The sequence below is a fragment of the Pan paniscus genome, chromosome 1, assembly GCF_029289425.2.
Source record: "Pan paniscus chromosome 1, NHGRI_mPanPan1-v2.0_pri, whole genome shotgun sequence".
NCBI classification, from domain to species: domain Eukaryota; kingdom Metazoa; phylum Chordata; class Mammalia; order Primates; family Hominidae; genus Pan; species Pan paniscus.
In genome coordinates this window covers 56,621,675-56,639,863 of record NC_073249.2, presented here as the reverse complement: position 1 = coordinate 56,639,863, position 18,189 = coordinate 56,621,675, and the positions used below count along the sequence as shown (strand labels likewise).

The 18,189-nt window shown below is 35.6% G+C and overlaps 1 protein-coding gene across 1 annotated transcript in view; it reads left to right on the top strand.

Annotated features, from left to right (window-relative positions):
* Positions 1-18,189, top strand: part of CDC73 (cell division cycle 73) — a 136,135-nt gene that overhangs the window by 30,887 nt on the left and 87,059 nt on the right. The window lies entirely within an intron of this gene.

The following is an 18,189-nucleotide window of genomic DNA, read 5'->3' as shown; positions in this document are numbered from 1 at the left end:
TAAGTTGAATATATGTAAATAAAAGCTGATTTGATTAACTTGCAAGTAGGGCAATGCCACCTGGTCAGTATTTAAAGCCTTTAAGTTATGAGGTCAGTTTGGGAGAGCTTTTTCGCATAATATCTTTTGTTTTTATTTTTATTTATTTATTTATTTTTTTGAGACAGAGTCTCGCTCTGTCGCCCAGGCTGAAGTGCAGTGGCGCGATCTCGGCTCACTGCAACCTCCGCCTCCCGGGTTCACGCCATTCTCCTGCCTCAGCCTCTGCGAGTAGCTGGGACTACAGGTGCCCACCACCACGCCCGGCTAATTTTCTTGTATTTTTAGTAGAGACGGGGTTTCGCCGTGGTCTCGATTTCCTGACCTCGTGATCCGCCCGCCTCAGCCTCCTGAAGTGCTGGGATTACAAGTGTGAGCCACCGTGCCCAGCCTTGTTTTTAACAATGTAATGTCTTTCGCTCTTTAAAGAGATGGATTATAGTGATTATAATGCTTACAAAGTATGTAATTAACAGAACTAAATACTTGGGTATCTGTGAATACAAGCCTTTGGTTCATGTTTAGCAAACTTTCTTTTTTTAACCTCCTAAAAATGGTTATTTCTATATATTCTGACCAAGCCATATTTAACACTTTTAATTTTTATTTAATGATTGGACTTGGTGATGTAGAACAGGAATTCTATTAACCTCATTTTGCATATTTATATTCTAGACCATTTTATACTTTTATTTATATTCTAGATTATTATACTTTTAAAATACTATGCGTGTGTATTAAATAGAGTATACTTAAGACACTAATACCAAACTTTTGTCTTTGCTTGTGAATCATCAGATCTTTACGGACTCTATATAACATGGAATCATTATATATGTGCTGTGGTTTCTCAGAACTAACATATAACTTTATATCTACGTGGGCTTTTACATGTTTTACTCACTCATTTCCAAAAGCAAATAGCAAGTATAGAGATCTGATTTTAAGTTTGTTTTTTTCTGGACTTCAAATTGGGATTGGATATCAGATATTTTGTTAATATACTTGTTTTTAAATTGTCATCAGATTTGTTTTTGTATTATTAAATTATGTGTAGATTAATGAATTCATTCAACAAGTACTTATTGAGCATTTGTGTCAGATCCTGTTCTTGTTGCTGGTCATACAGCTGTGAATAAGACAGATGAGCCTTGTTTAGAGAGAGAAGTCAGAGATACTTCTCTCAGGAGGTAACAGTTGAGCAGAGAGACTTGGATAGCATTCCTCTACGTCAAGGCAGGGATCAAGACTGAGGTCCAGTAGAGCAACAGCAAGGAGGCCAGTGTTGCTAGAGTTTGGAGAACTAAGGGAAAAGTCATCAGGGATTAGATACTCCCATCTTATGCGATCTGCCTGGTTCTTCCTGACTTCAATATATAATTCATGGCTGAAGATTTAGTTTAAATTCTTATGTGATTTGGTTATTGACATCTTGGGAATAGAACTTGCCTACTAATCATTTCCCTAAGTGCGACAGAACTTGCCCGCTGATCATTCCCTGAGTGAATTAGTCGTAGAATGAAGTTGTTACCCTTGGGGAGCCATCAAAGTAAGTTTTTTGTTATTTTTGTGATTGTTGTTTTTACTTTTCTCATCCATCCCTGTACCTCTGAAATGCCATGAAATGGTTTTATTATCTGAGCTTCTTTGCAAGTAGTAAAATCTGTGATGGGTTTTACAGTGATGCTTTGTACAGAGCAGTTTTTCTAAAATTTAAGGATAGCTTCTTTATTGATCAGTATGAGAATGATGTGATTCTGCGGCATCATCAGAGACTGTTCTAAATATACTGAAAGAGGTGAATTTAAGCAATATACTGAAGTATACTGAAAAGAGAGGTGAACTTAAGCAAATTTATGCTGTGTGATTTTTAAAGAATAATCATGAAAAAGGCATTGTGTAGGAATGCAACAGAAAGACTAAAAATGGTTAAATTGCTGATAGTTATATTAATACCCAGTTTGAATCTCTGTGTTGCTTGTGATCTGATTTATGCAGTTGTTAGAATTAATACATAGAGAAATTTGAACTTGAAAGCTTTGAAGTTCTCAGATAATTATTTTTTAGTTGTATCTCAGACTTACGTTTTCAATTTAATATTTTTTTCTCTTCTTTTCTGCTTTGGAATTACTACCTATTTGTGAGCTTGTGAGTTGCACCAACTTTCTACCTTATTCTCCAGTCAAGAAAGTTTCGCCTTTATAATATCCACCCAGACATACAGTGATGTTAAATATATGTTAAAAGGCTTTGCTGCCCAGATGTAACTTCCTTCCTAATTTATGTATAGTTCATTTTTGCAGCCATTGTTCTCCAAGGTTTTGATATGCCTGGTTTTGATGTACATAGTTAATAAAATTAGGATCAGTCTATGTATCTTTTAAGTTAAACATCAGATTTCTGTTATATGCAAGACTAAATTATGCAGATGGCTAGAATATTTTTATACAGATAATTTCCTATATATATATGTTGTAGAGAAGGATATGTTTTGATAATCACATTTCATAAGAATCATGGGTTAGTGAAAGTTTTTATAGAAGTAAAGGCCCCAGGGAGAGTGCTTTGGTAATATTTTATGAAAGTAAGAATTATTCAAACTTATAGCAACAGAAACCCAGGTATCTTTAAAGTTACAAGTTTGTATAGTTGGGTTTCTGGTTAACTTTTGACTTAGGCCATGAAATACGTTTCACAGTAAAGATTCCAGAGGCCCAAGCCATAAAATTGTTGATTTGATAGATAACTTTTCCAAGTTTGGAGCTTTTCCCCCAAATTTGTTGCTTGGGTTCTATAATGTTTAAGAAACACTAGGTTAGGCCAGGCGCAGTGGCTCATGCCTGTAATCCCAGCACTTTGAGAGGCCAAGGCGGGCAGATCACTTGAAGCCAGGAGTTCAAGACCAGCTTGGTTAACATGGCAAAACCCCATCTACTAAAAATACAAAAATTAGCCAGGATGTGATGACGTGTGCCTGTAATCCCAGCTACTCCCGAGGCTGAGGCAGGAGAATTGTTTGAACCCAGGAGGAGGAGGCTGCAGTGAGCCAGGATTATGCCACTGCACTCCAGTCTGGGTGACAGAGTGAGACTCTGTCTCAAAAACAAACAAAAAACCCCACTAGATTAAACAGATTTTGTGGTTCAGGAATCTCATTGTTTTTAATGTATGAGTATCTAAATTGGAAGAATATTCAGTCTTTCTCAAGCTTATTTAACCCCCCGAGTTTGCCCCTACCCTAACACCTAGGGAATATTCTTTGAAAGGACTAGTGTTTCATAGAATCAGGTTAAGTAAAGCTATCTCAGAATTATGTGTTAGAAGTAGAAACCATTCAGTGGGGGAAATAACAATATATTTTCATGGTTTCATTTTGTGATAGGGTCATATTAGACAAAGAATGTCACTTGATAAAGTTTATTGTGTAGTAAATAAGAGGATATAATGAAGATCTGTTTTTGTTAGTTTGCAAGGAACCAATTTATGGTTTCACTGGAGAAATAATCAGATGGTGATCACAGTTCACTCTTATTAATAAGGATTTGGTAGTTGCCTTGAGAACAACTTCATTTTAACCTGTCTAGCCTGTTCATATTTAACTGGAAGGGTTACAGACTCTAACCTCTATTTGTTCTTAGTGAGTATCATTGACTCTTGATTACCTTTACTGTCTTCATTTTTGCGGAAGCATCTCACACCCTGCAATTATAGAGATTAAAAGCTTTCCTTTAAGATCTTTGCTTGAATTTATTCCAACAGTCATCATAGTTCTTACACTAAGTATGTTTTGGGGAACGATTTTTTTTGACAGTAAGTAAACTTAGGTAGCTTTATATAATTTGTTAGAGGTGTGATAATATCACCATCAATTCTCAGGAGGATCCAGAATCTCAGTCTGTCAACCAGGTTATATTCTTAAAAGCAGGAACACATACATAGCACTCTCCCCACCCCACCACTGTTTTATAAAGCTTCCTTCATTCCCATTTGGTTATTGATTAATTTGTTGTTCATCTCTGCTTGAAGTGTTACGGGAGTGCTATAGTAGCAGTAATGTTCTGGAGTTGAGTGTAGAGTTCAGCTCTGCAGATAATGGAGACTCTTTTAAAAGCTGTCTTCCTTGGGGCTCTATTTCCCTTTCTTCCTCTTTCCTTTAGCAAATATTTGTTGAGTGCATGCTGTGTGCCTTGCAGTGTGCTGAGTGCTGGGACATCAAAGATGAACAAAACCAGATGTGTTCGTACGGACTTTATGATCTGGTTGGGGAGGGACACATTAGTCACACTATAAAATTGTGACTATGACAAGTGTTAAAGGTACGTTGTGCAACAAGAGCCTAAAATTGGGGGATTTGTTGCAGGAGTCAGAATACTTCATTGAGGAGGTAATGCTTGAATAAGATCAGAAGTTTATGTAGGATTTAACCTGTTGATGATGACAGGAAAACACATTTTAGGAGCAGTGAACAAAAAGCAGTAGTAAAAGCCCTGTGATGGGGAGAGTGTGGGGAGTAGAAAGATTTGAAAGAAGACTGGTTATTGTATATATTTTAAGGATGCTTGTAGGAAAGTTTGTTTTTCTTCTTCCTGCCTGTTCGTAAATGTTAGTGGATTATTACATTACATTGCACTAACGTTTATGAACAGTCAGGAAGAAGAAGATGGTAAGGTAGATCATATGTCTCTTTTAGCATGCTTCTGGTGGAGTCATTCATTGTGCCAATCTAAATGTGGCCACAGATATGTTTTATTAGGCATCCATTATAATTTAAGTTTTTATCTTATTCACCACCATTTAAAAATTAGAGCTTGTCACATAAACAGTCTGGATTTCCAGCTTCCTTAAAATCTATCTGGCATGACTGCGTACTGGGTCTGTAGTCTCACATGGCAACAGCCACATCCACCTGAGCAGGAGCTACCTCCTTTAGATAAGAGGTTTTCTCTAGATTGCCACAGGCCTCATTACTCTGTTATCTTTTATTTAGCCTTCTTTACTTATTTCTGCTACATCTATAGACGGTTTTGGCCATCCAGTTTGAAATCCCTGCTCTAGAGGCAGCACCAGTTTGTTAAAGATAAGTTAATCAGTTGGAAATACAGCAAATATAAGGCTTTGAAGTCAGTGCTGGCTTTGATTTTCAGTTCTACCATTCATTCTCCTGCTTGTGAAGTTGAGGAGGTTATTTAACCTTTCTATCAGTGATTTTGTTTTTATTTTATAATATATATAATAGAACTTACATCATAGTATTGTTGAAGATTAAGGGAGACACTGTATAAAATGCTTAGTAGAAAGAGGCTTAACAAATGGTAGCTACTTGTATTATTAATTTATGATTCTGTAAACTTAATTAGATGTATGTGTAAATGTAGGCAACTATATAGCTTTATTGTACTTATAATTTATTATATTTATTAATATATGTATTTAGTATTAATGATAGAATTTTCATTCAAAGTTATAAAGACTAGTTTATATAAATTTTATGATAGTCTTTTTCTCTCAAGTAATTGGGGTATTTTTGCAACAGCTATGTATGTTTATCTTATAGCAGAGATCTTTTGCATTTGAGAGAAAGTAGCTGCAAATAAGTTGTATAAAGAGGGTAATAACTAGGTTGGCCTTTTCCATCCATCTGTTGGGACTCATACATAGAAAGTAATGTAATTTCTTTAGTTTTAAGTTACTGACTTTCTGGACAGGCATGGTGGCTCACAGCTATAATCCTAGAACTTTGGGAGGCTGAGGCAGGAGGGTAGCTTGAGGCCAGGAGTTTGAGACCAGCCTGTGCAAAGCAGCGAGACCCTGTCTCTAAAAATAAAAAAAAAAAATTAAGTAACTTTCATCTGAAAAGTATATAAAGTGTTCAGGATTTTAATATGTAGTTACATAATTATAAGTAGGAATATTACTTTTATAAAATGTTTTTTCTGTACTCTGTGTTTAGACTGGCATATTATTCTATTTGAGAATATTATATTACACTTTAAACAATTTTCAAAACTTGTTGCTTGTCTTGATATTTCAGGAAACAGAGTGGTTCTATCATGTGTCCACCTAGCAGTATAAAGCTGTACCCCTTAAATGAAACACTATTTTTTATATATATGTAAAAACTGTTTACAAAATGTAAAAATTAAGATAGTATGTATATAATAGTCCATTGTATCCCTTAAGTTTTGAAAGTTTATTTTATATACTTGTTACCTGTTACATGAACGTATTATGTGTTACGGAACATATATCCGTATTAGCATATTATCTGTTGTATACAGTTTTTTGTTAGATATGCATTTTTCATAGACTTTTCTAAGAAGCCATCAGGTAAGTGAATAGGCAATATTTTTTTCTCTTTTAGCACAAAGAAGCTCAACAAATGGTACTTGTAAAAAATCCTTTATATCCCTTTTATAATAATTTTCCCCCTTGTGATTTTTTCCAACTTTTTTTGACGGGGGCAGATAATGTTCTGGTTATAGATTTGGACCAAGTCTTAATATAAGGGAGATAAAAGAGAGAACTTTCTATTATGATTTGTTGGCCTGTTTGTTACAGCAAATTAAGCTTCAGTTTTCTCATCAGAAAGGTGGTATAACTTCCTTAGGGATTTGTTTTGAGGTTTAAATGTATCCAGTTACACCTTGTTTAGCATTGCCCTTTTCACTGCTTCTTTAAAAGTTTATTTTGTTTTTTTATTACTATTTTTGAGATGGAGTTTCACTGTCTCACCCAGGCTGGAGTGCGGTAGCGTGATCTCAGCTCAGTGCAACATCCGTCTCCTGGGTTCAGGTGATTCTCCTGCCTCAGCCTCCCAAGTAGCTGGGATTACAGGCGTGCACCACCATGCCTGGCTAATTTTTTGTATTTTTAGTAGAGACTGTATTGGCCAGGCTGGTTGTGAACTCCTGACCTCAAGTGATCTGCCTGCATCAGCCTCCCAAAGTGCTTGGATTACAGGCGTGAGCCACCGTGCCCGGCCTCCTTTCACTGCTTTTTGATTGTAGTATGGAATTAATTGTAGTTATTGCATAAATGTTTTTATATTAAACATATATAATATTTTGTAAACGTTTTATACTGAATAATACAGATATACTCTTTTTCTCTAATTGGCTAGTATTTAGACTGAACACTTATTTAGATGGGTAAATATTAAATCATTTCGTGCCTTCCTTGTAGTAAGAGGTGTTAGAATCTGATTTAACCTTAATATTTTGCCAGCATTATTAGCATTTTGGTGCTAATGTACTTCAAGAAAAATGAATTACAGCAACAACATATTCATGTCAGGGAATTTTAATACATATAAAGCGAATATTATTTTTATGTGGTTTAGTTTATATATCTTAACTGAGATTTATTGAAAATCCATTGCACGCTGGTTGATACATTTTGTGTAAGCCTGTACAATTGAACTCAATTTAGCTTTGCATTTTGTTAAAGAATAACTATTAGTTTACCCAAAACATATTAGAGGTTTTAGTTAATATCTGTAACATAACTTTTAAAATTATTCTACCGATGACTATGGAGTTAATGCCACAATCACAAAACACTTGAGATTTATTTTAGAAAGAAAGAAAAGTTATTGTTGCCACGTATATCAGAGTAATCTTGAAATCAAGATTACTAATAATTTTTAGTAATAAATTTAACATCACTTTGTTTTAAAATGCTGTAATATTGATCGTTGTAAGAATAGGAAACATAGAAACCAGTTTGGAAATATATTTTGTTAAATAACAAAAATTTATACTATGAAACATAGTTTTGGTTACATATATTCTCTTATAGTTTAGTATGTAATGCTGTAGTTATAGATGACTTTCAGAATTGCACAAAGATTTTAGTTTTCTTTCAGCTTAATAGAGCTTTTTATTCCACTTTCTATTTACCTGCATCAGTGTAACTTTAATTCAATTTTAACAAAATTATTGTCAGTGTTAAACATATTTTATAACTTTTAATTTCCTACTACTCCTTGTATTTTTAGATTAACCACTGCTGTTCTTTAACATACAAATGCTTTTATTTTCTGTATTTCTCTTTATTATTTTGAACAAATATTAATCTTTAATGTCCCTTTTAACTTTATGACAGATGTTTTAAATCAATTGGTTCATATGAAAAAAACCTAGTATATTTAATAACATGCTATATTTGGGTGTTTGGGCATGTCCTTGATGGGAACTTTTCCATTGGCTATTGCTGGCTGAACATTAGTTTGTTGGATCAATTTCTCGGTCTTTGTAAATTGATTTAGATTTTTGAGTGACTTTTTAATCTTTTATATAATTCCTGCATTCAAATTTTTTAAATTAATTGTCTCAGTATTTTTGTCTTAGTATTCATTGAAGTGTCTAGTTAGTTCATCCCCTTTCCCCTCCCCCATCCTACCAAACCTCATTTGATCTTTAATTCTAAGTTTTGGTTTCTTTTCCAGGTCTTTTTCTTGATGGATGTTTCTTTTAGTGTTGTTCTTCTTGTCTTTCCTGCTTCTCATGTTCCTCTGTGAGTGACTGTTCCCATGTTTTTTTTAAATACCTGTTTTTAAACTCTTACTTGCTTCTGGACTGGACAAATCTTGCTATTTAGAAACTAAGTTCTTATTTGAAATTTCAGAATGGTGCTTTGCACTGAATCCATTGAAGACATATTCACTTGAAATGCTTAGAAATGAAAAATTTTAAGATCTTTTGTTTTAATTAGAGACAAAAGTCATACCATAGAACTCAGATAACTCTCTCACTGTTGAACTTGTCATATTTTATGGGTGTCATTGAAAAAGCTTTTATTTTTACATTTAGATTTTTGAAACTGTATATAAGATCAAATTAGTTTTATTTTGAAATCAAGTCAATTTAACTTTATACGCACGCATATATATTATTATATAATATATAATAGATAATATAATATATTATATGATAGATAATATATATAATATAATATATAATATATAACATATAATATATAATATATAATATATATCTATCATATAATATAATATATATTATATACTATATATAATATATATGATATATACTATATAATATATAGTATATATGATATATACTATATAGTATATATGATATATCATATATACTATATATAGTATATATGATATATACTATATATACTATATAGTATATATCATATATATTATATATAGTATATAATATATAATATGATATATATTATGTTATATATTATATATATTATATTATATCATACATATGATATACATATATATCATATATTATATATATATATATGAAGACAGAGTCTCACTCTATCGCTCAGGCTGGAGTGCAGTGGCATGATCTCAGCTCACTGCAGCTTCTGCCTCCCAGGTTCAAGCAATCCTCCTGCCTCAGCCTCCTGAGTAGCTGAGACTACAGGCATGCACCACCACGGCCTGGCAATTTTTTGTATTTTTAGTAGAGATTTCACCATGTTGGCCATGCTGGTCTCGAACTCCTGACCTCAAGTAATCTGCCCACCTCAGGCTTCCAAAGTGCTGGGATTACAGGCGTGAGCCACCACACCCCGCCAGTTTAACATTTTTACACATTACAATTAGAATTGATTCAGTCTTTTATCATCCTCTACAGTGAATTCTGGACATTATCAATCCTGTAATCATTTACCTCCCCAAATTTGGTATTTTTGGAGAGATGCTCCGGTTTTTCTACAGTGTCTTTTTGTCATTTCTGTCTTATGTGTGGTGCCATAAATATTCTGGAATTGAATTCCTAATATATTTCATTATACCAAACTTGAGAACTAAAATAAAGCAGCTTTTTGATCTTTCAGAAGTTACTGAATTCTTGCTTGTGTTCTATAGATGGCTTTTAGAAAATAACACCCCATTCAGCTTCTGATAGGATTATAATATTTTAGTAACTTATCTAGCTATACAAGGTATTTCACAATATCCTTAGGAATTACTGAGTTTTAGAGTGACAGAATAATTACCAATTATTCTGATAGTAAATTTGTAGGTACATTATAATTCATCAAGAACTTTGGGTGTGTGCGTGTGTGCGTGTGTGTGTGTGTGTGTGTGTGTGTGTGTGTGTGTGTGTATATATATATTTTTTCCCCCCTACTAGAAAAGTTAACAGGCTGGGCGCAGTGGCTCATGCCTGTAATCCCTGCACTTTGGAAGGCTGAGGCGGGTGGATTCCTTGAGCCCAGAAGTTCGAGACCAGCTTGGGCAATTTGGCAAAATCCCGCCTCTACAAAAATATTCAAAAATTAGCCGAGTGTAGTGGTATGTGCCTGTAGTCTCAGGTACTCAGGAGGCTGAGGCAGGTAGATTGATTAAGCCCAGGAGGTCAAGGCTGTAGTGAGCCATGATTGCGCCACCACACTCCAGCGTGGGCAACAGAATGAGACCCTGCCCGCCCCCCAAAAAAAGAAGTTACTTTAAGAAGAAACTTCAAGAACGTAACTATTTAAATAACTTGATATTGGAAAATATTTTTCTTTACCTAGGTTAACTGCAGTAGACATAAATCATCTCATACTTTCCAGTAAATTGATAGATACCAATTTTGGGGCACCTGTGATAGACATTTGTATTATTTCTAACTTTCTGAGTCATTATTAATATTTTTGAAAAGTTTGTATAACTTTTAAAGCTTTAAACATCAGTGTAAAAAGGCTATAGTATAGTAGATTTTTTTGTTTTTTGAGATGGAGTCTCACTCTTGTCACCCAGGCTGGAGTGCAGTGGTGTGATCTGGATCAACTGCAACCTCCGCTTCCCAGGTTCAAGCTGTTCTCCTGCCTCAGTCTTCTGAGTAGCTGGGATTACAGGTGCCCGCCACCACACCCAGCTAATTTTTGTACTTTTTAGTAGATGGGGTTTCGCCATGTTGGCCAGGCTGGCCTTGGACTCTTGACCTCAAGTGATCGGTGGCCTCCCAAAGTGCTGGGATTGCAAGCATGAGCCACCATGCCCAGCCCAGTATGGTAGATTTTACAAAACTATGCTTCATTGTGTCATACTGGCAGTATTACATTTACATTTTATATTAGAACCCTCTTGTAGATCATCGAAGACTAGTCCACAGTACATAGTAACTGGTTCTAAGTGACTGAATAATTTCAGTCAACATATTTTCTGTGTAACAGATCAAAGGAGAAATAACTGCTGGTGATGAACAGCAGTGCAGAGGTTTTGTTGCCTATGGTTGATCAGCTGCCTGAATCCTGAGTTGTCTCATAGGGTGGCATTATGTTAGTAATTTGCTGTAGCCCAGAGAAAGGCTGAGAAACTAAGTAATGTTAGTATACCATGAGAAACTGATTCATTTTAATTAAGCTTATGAGAGTAGCATTTGAAATCAAATGCTGATTTATTAATTTGCAGTGATAAATGTAATTAACAAGGGCACTGGATTCTCACCTCTAGCACATAACATGTTCTCTGTGTAAAGCTACATTGGAAATCACAGTGTACTGTGCAATGAGCATATAATAAATTATATCCTTCAAATGTTTAGTGGTATTAAAGTAGTCTGTTATTTTTAACTCTTCATTAAAAAAAAGGACTTGTTGCAAGTCCAGGGTACCTTTCCCCTTGGGCACTGCTTAGATAGGTTTTGATTTGCCATTGTGATTTCTGTTCCTTGTTGTGTCTGACTAATCCCTTGCCAGATGGATGTGATGTGTTATTTCTTTAGATGTATAGATTACTGAGTCAACTTTAGGACTGTGTTTCATTCCATTCTATTTGATTTGTTAAAAAGTGTTGGTGAGGGAACTAGCTCTTTTGAATTTGGGATTTATAATGTAGATATCCAAAGGATCTGATTTGTCACAGGAGAGGTGAGGAGCGATAGACTGACCTTTCTGCAAGTTTGAGCTGTAAATTTAGGATTAGTCACATTTAGCTTTGTTGATTTGGAAGGGGAGAGAAGAGCAGGGATTTCCTGCTGGGTTTTGGAAATCTTTCTTTCTTTTTAAAGAGATGAGGTCTCACTACGTTGCCCAGGTTGGACTTGAACTCTGGGCTCAAGTCATCCTCCTGCCTTAAGTACCTGAGATTGCAGGTGTATGCCACTTTCCTCAGCATGGAAATCACTTTCTCTACCTTTCACTTATTACAGGTTGATAGTCAAATTAATGAGGCTTCTTAAACCTCACCCTCCCAATTAGTAATTTCAGTGCTGCAAAGACATTACAATTTAAGTGTTTCTTAGCATTGTATAAAAGTACTTAAGATTCAGAATGCAGTCAATATGAGTAAAAAATCAAATATGGTTAAAGTGCAAATAAAGTAGTATCATTGTAAAGTACAAATAGAGAAGTATAAAGAAGACTTTATGTATGAGTAGATAAGTAATAATTATATGTTGGGATGAACGTTTTACACAGTCTCAGGATGGACACATTAAAAAATTCTGCTGTGACATATTTGAAAGACGTGAAGATACATACAGCATAAATGCAAAGCATGAAATATTTTTCATAATTGGTGGATTGTGTAAAAGTTTTGTTTACATTTTACTCATTTGATTATATTTACATAAAATGTATTTAGTGAAATTACCAGAACCATTTTCAGTAATAGAAGAAAATAATTAGTCTTTTTCTCTCTTTCACACATGAATGCATGCACATGCATTCATATCTCTCTCTCCCTCCCACATATGCATAAAATTGATCAAAATGTGGTTGAGGTCTCCACTGGTACACTTAAGCTGAGCATGCTAACATTTGGTCTGTAAGGAACAACCTACCATTTTTATATGTGCCCTTATTTACTTACACTGTATTGATATTTGGTGTTTGCCCATAAAAATAAGCCAGCCATCCTTTCACTATGAGTTTTACATGTAAGTTCTGTTATGCCTTGTAATTTTAGGTTGACTTTGTTAAAAAACAATTATCAAGTTAGTCATAAAACCTAGTTTCCAAAACCAGTGTTTGTTATCTAAGCTGAACTCTTAGAAACTTTAATGTGAAATTATTTTTAATGATAATATAAAAATGAAGAGTCAGGTATGAGCAAAAGTAAGTAATATAGCAGGAGTTTGTATAGTTTAAGTGCATTTTTTTTTCTTTCTTTCTTTTTGGAAACAGGGTCTTGCTCTGTCACCCAGGCTGGAATGTAGTTGTACAGTTAGAGCTCATTGCAGCCTTTATTTCCTGAGCTCAATCACTGCTCCCACCTCAGCTGGGACCACAGGCATGCACTGCAATGCCCAGCTAATTTTGGTATATTTTGTAGAGACACGGTTCACTGTGTTGCCCAGGCTGGTCTCTAACGATCCTCCTGCTTTGGCCTCTCAAAGTGCAGAGATTACAGGTGTGAGCCACTGCGCCCAGCCTTAAGTGTGTTTTCATTATTGCCTTACATTTTTTAGTCTACAGTGATTTAAAATGGTTTAAATGTAATGATTCAAGTTGGGGATTGACAAACCTCTTCTTTAAAGGGCCAGAAACTAAGTACTTTAGGCTTACAGGCCGATAGACAAAACCACGGAAATTATGTAGGCGCTTATGTAACAAGAGATAAATCAAATTTTCACACTTTTTTTCTTTTTTTTTTTGAGACCGAGTTTTGCTCTTGTTGCCACTGGAGTACAATGGAGTGATCTTGGCTCACCACAACCTCTGCATACCAGGTTCAAGCGATTGTCCTGCCTCAGCCTTCCCGAGTAGCTGGGATTACAGTTATGTGCCACCACGCCCGGCTAATTTTGTATTTTTAGCAGAGACAGGGTTTCTCCGTGTTGGTCAGGCTGGTCACAAATTTTTAATGACAAGTACAATGCATGATAATAATTTGCAATACTGATTTGATAATGAGAATAATGGAATTTCTTTTTGGGTGTGAGGGAACATTTTGCTTAATTGAAGTTCCAAGTTAGTGTTCTCTATGACCAAAATTGATTGCAAATTCATCAATGCTGGTTTATAATGAGATTTTATGTATTATTTCAAAATTCATTAACTATGTAATTGGGGAACTTCCACATAACCCTCCTTTGGCAGTGATAAATCTGCAAATAATCAAGAAAATAGTGTAGTAGAATTCTTAGATGGACTAAATTTGCCCATCTGAGCTGTTTTCAGCTCCACACATAGTTTTAACTACCATTTGTTTGGTAGCATCAGCATCTTAATAGATTCCCCTTCAGGTTGTACTTCATTAGTGTTTTCTGAACTACTTTGAAATTACTCCTGCCTGTAGTTTTTTTATGTAGGCTACTCATAGAGGCTAATTCCTCAGCCACTTCAAAACATGATTTGGACTCCTCGAATAAACCATAACTGAGTGGTATTAGTAACATGTTAACAAGCGCTAAAGAAAACCACTCAGTCATTTGCCTTGACTTCTGATTGACAATTGATGTTGCTACACCATGACCTCAACTCATTAAGCAGTAGTGAAAGGCTAATAGTCTAAAACAAATTTATTTCCTCTGAATACATTTTTTGACTGCTTTAATCAAATCAAATTTAATTAATTAACCATAGATTAACCATTTTCCTTCCCTGGCTAACAAGGAACCTCTCAAATTTGCTTCACAGCCTAATTTTAATTTTTTAATTTTTGTAAAGAAATTTTGTGATGAGATAATCCATTTTAAAGTTTTTAATTTTTCTGACCATTCCTTTCATGTGAGTTGGGAATGTTGCAATGAGTGCTTAGTCTGGTAATATTTATATTGTATTCTTTTAGCACAGTTGTAGTGTCATTGCATTAGATGGTAAACAGTGCTTTGCCATCTAATTTTATTGTACATTAAAGAACATACTACTTTTCTTGTGTTTTTTTTTGTTGTTTTTTTGAGATGGAGTCTCACTCTGTTGCCCAGTCTTCAGTACAGTGGTGCAATCTTGGCTTACTGCAACCTCTGCCTCCCGGGTTCAAGCAGTTCTCCTGCCTCAGCCTCCTGAGTAGCTGGGATTACAGATGCCTGCCACCACGACTGGCTAATTTTTGTATTTTTAATAGAGACAGGGTTTCACCATGTTGGCCGGGCTGGTCCCAAACTCCTGACCTCAAGTGATCTGCCCGCCTCCACCTCTGAGTGCTGGGATTACAGGTGTGAGCCACTGTGCCTGGCCTCTTTTTGTTTTAATGTGATGAGTAGGTACCAGCCTCTTTTTGTTTTAATGTGATGTAGGTACCAGTAATTAAAAAAATAAAATTCAGATGTCCTTATGTGACAAAATGCTTGGCACACAAAATGCTGTGTTTTGCATTCATCTAGGAAATGTTTGCTGTGTGCCTGCTGTATGCTAGGCAGTATTGCAGGCCCTGGGGATATAAATAGGAGGGAGGACAAACAAAATTTAGTGTTACATGCTTTTTGGAGGATTAAAGTAAGGTAAAGCAATATAATTGCATTTTTTGTGATTTGTATTGTGCCAACTGGCAGTGCTAACTAAACCTGAGAGTACCACATAAGGTTTCTGTTGTCCATGTTTAACTCTGCCTTTTTTTTTTTTTTTTTTGAGACAGAGTCTCTCTCTGTCACCCAGATGGAATGCAGTAGTGCAATCTTGCCTCACTGCACCCTCCATTTCCTGGGTTCAAGCAGTTCTCTGGCCCAGCCTCCTGAGTAGCTGGGATTACAGGCGCCTGCCACCATGGCTGGCTAATTTTTGTATTTTTAGTAGAGACAGGGTTTCACCAAGTTGGCCAGGCTGGTCTCAAAACACCTGACGTCAGGTGATCCACCCGCCTCAGCCTCCCAAAGTGCTGGGATTACAGGCGTGAGCCACAGCGTCTGGCTGACCTCTGCTGTTTTAAAGGCAGTCATCGACAATAGGTAAATGAATGAGTTTGGTTGCATTACAGTAAATCTTTATAGATGCTACAATTTGAATTTCATATAATTTTTACATTTTAAATAATACTTTTGATTATCTAGATTTTTTTTTTCCAACCATTTAAAGTGTAAAAACCAGTCTTGGCCTGTGTGCCATACAAAAACAAGTAGCGGCCTGGATTTGGCTCACTGCTGTATTTTGCTTACTCTTGACTTAAATTTTTATCAGTGGATATGGAGGGTACTGTTTATTTCTAATTCAAGTAATTAGTACTTGTCTCATTTTATGTCTTTAGAAATTGATGTTTAGATGAATTTTAAGAAGGATGCTATTTAAACACACCCATACCTGGCATATGCATTAAGTAAAAATATGAACTTTAACATTCAATTTGTGAGAATGATGCTGGGTATGGTGGCTCACACCTGTAATCCTAGAACTTGGGGAGGCCAAGGCCGGTGTATCACTTGAGGCCAGGAGTTCGAGACCAGCCTGGCCAACATGGTGAAATCCTGTCTCTACTAAAAATACAAAAATTAGCTGGGTGTGGTGGCACATGCCTATGATCCCAGCTACTAAAGAGGCTGAGGTGGGAGGATCACTTGAGCCCAGGAACCAGAGGTCGCAGTGAGCCAAGATCACATCACTGCACCCCAGCCTGGGCGACATAGCAAGACTCTGTCTCAAAAAAAAAAATAAAAAATAAATTTGTAAGAATGGAGGCAGTTGCATAATGGCTGATGCCTATGTACTGTAGATAAAATTACTTTCCTGTTTATCTTATGAGATGCAAGAATATTAAATGAAAATTGCTAATGATGAATTTGGATTTTATAAAGCAATAAGAGGCAATGCTGTAAGATGTATTTCCAAATGAGTTTTTGAAAATAAAATCCTGACAAATATTTTTTCTTAGTGTGATCCCTTTTGTAATTTTATTTCTTTTTTCTTAAACTTTTATTTTAAGTTCAGGGGTACATGTGCAGGTTTGTTACACATGTAAACTTGTGTCATGGGGGTTTGTTGTACAGATTATTTCATCACCCAGGTATTAAGCCTAATACCCATTAGTTATTTTTTCTGATCCTCTCTCTCTACTCTCCACCCTCCGACAGGCCCCAGTATGTGTGATTCCCATCTATGTATCTGTGTATTATCATCATTTAGCTGCCACTTATACGTGAGAACATGTGGTATTTGTTTTTTTGTTCCTGTGTTAGTTTGCTAAGGATAATGGTCTCTAGCTCCATCCATGTCCCTGCAAAGGTTATGATCTCATTCTTTTTTATCACTGCATAGTATTCCATGGTGTATATGTAACATTTTCTTTATCCAGTCTATCATTGATGGGTATTTAGGTTGATTCTATGTCTTTGCTACTGTGACTAGTGCTGCAGTGGATATACGCATGCATGTGTCTTTATAATAGAATGATTTATATTCCTTTGAGTATATAACCAGTAATGAGATTGCTGGGTTCAGTGGTATTTCTGTCTTTAGGTCTTTGAGGAATCACCACAGTTTCTTTCACAATGGTTGAATTAATTTACACTTTCATCAACAATGTGTAAGCCTACCTTTTTCTACACAACTTTGCCAGCATCTTGTTTTTTGATAGCCGTTCTGACTGGCGTGAGATGGTATCTTTATTGTGGTTTTGATTTCCGTTTCTCTAATGATTAGTGATGTTGAGCTTGTTTTCATATGATTGTTGGCCACATGTATGTCTTCTTTGGAAAAGTGATCATGCCCTTTGCCTACTTTTTAATGATTTTTGTTGTTGTTGTTGTTTATTTGTTTAAGTTCCATATAGATGCTGGATATTTGACCTTTGTTGGATGCATAGTTTGCAAAAATTTTCCCATATTTTGTTGGTTTTCTTTTTACTCTGTTGATAGTTTCTTTTGCTGTGCAGAATCTCTTTTGCTTAGATCCTATTTGTCATCTTTTGCTTTTGTTGAGTTACTTTTGATGTCTAATTATCTCATCAAGTAAGTGCTACACCCTGAACTGGAGGCAACATCTTTCTAAACCACATCTGTGAGCAAAGGGGGCACAGCCACATTTTGTGGGAGATGCATTTCAGCATCAGGAGGCAGTTAAGTCTGCACAGGTTATCCAAGGACTATATGGATAACTCACAAGTGTTTACCCCTCCAGAGAAAAGCCCTGTGTGATAACTGCTGTCTTTCAACTGTGGAGACTGAGGCACACACTGGCAAGCAAATTGCTTTAGGAACTATTGGCAAACAGGATCAAGAAAGAACTAGCCTCTGCTGAACACTGCACATGGTTGAGCCTGTGTCCCAGCTATCAGGGTATCAATCTGTCTAGGTCCCAGCTATATTC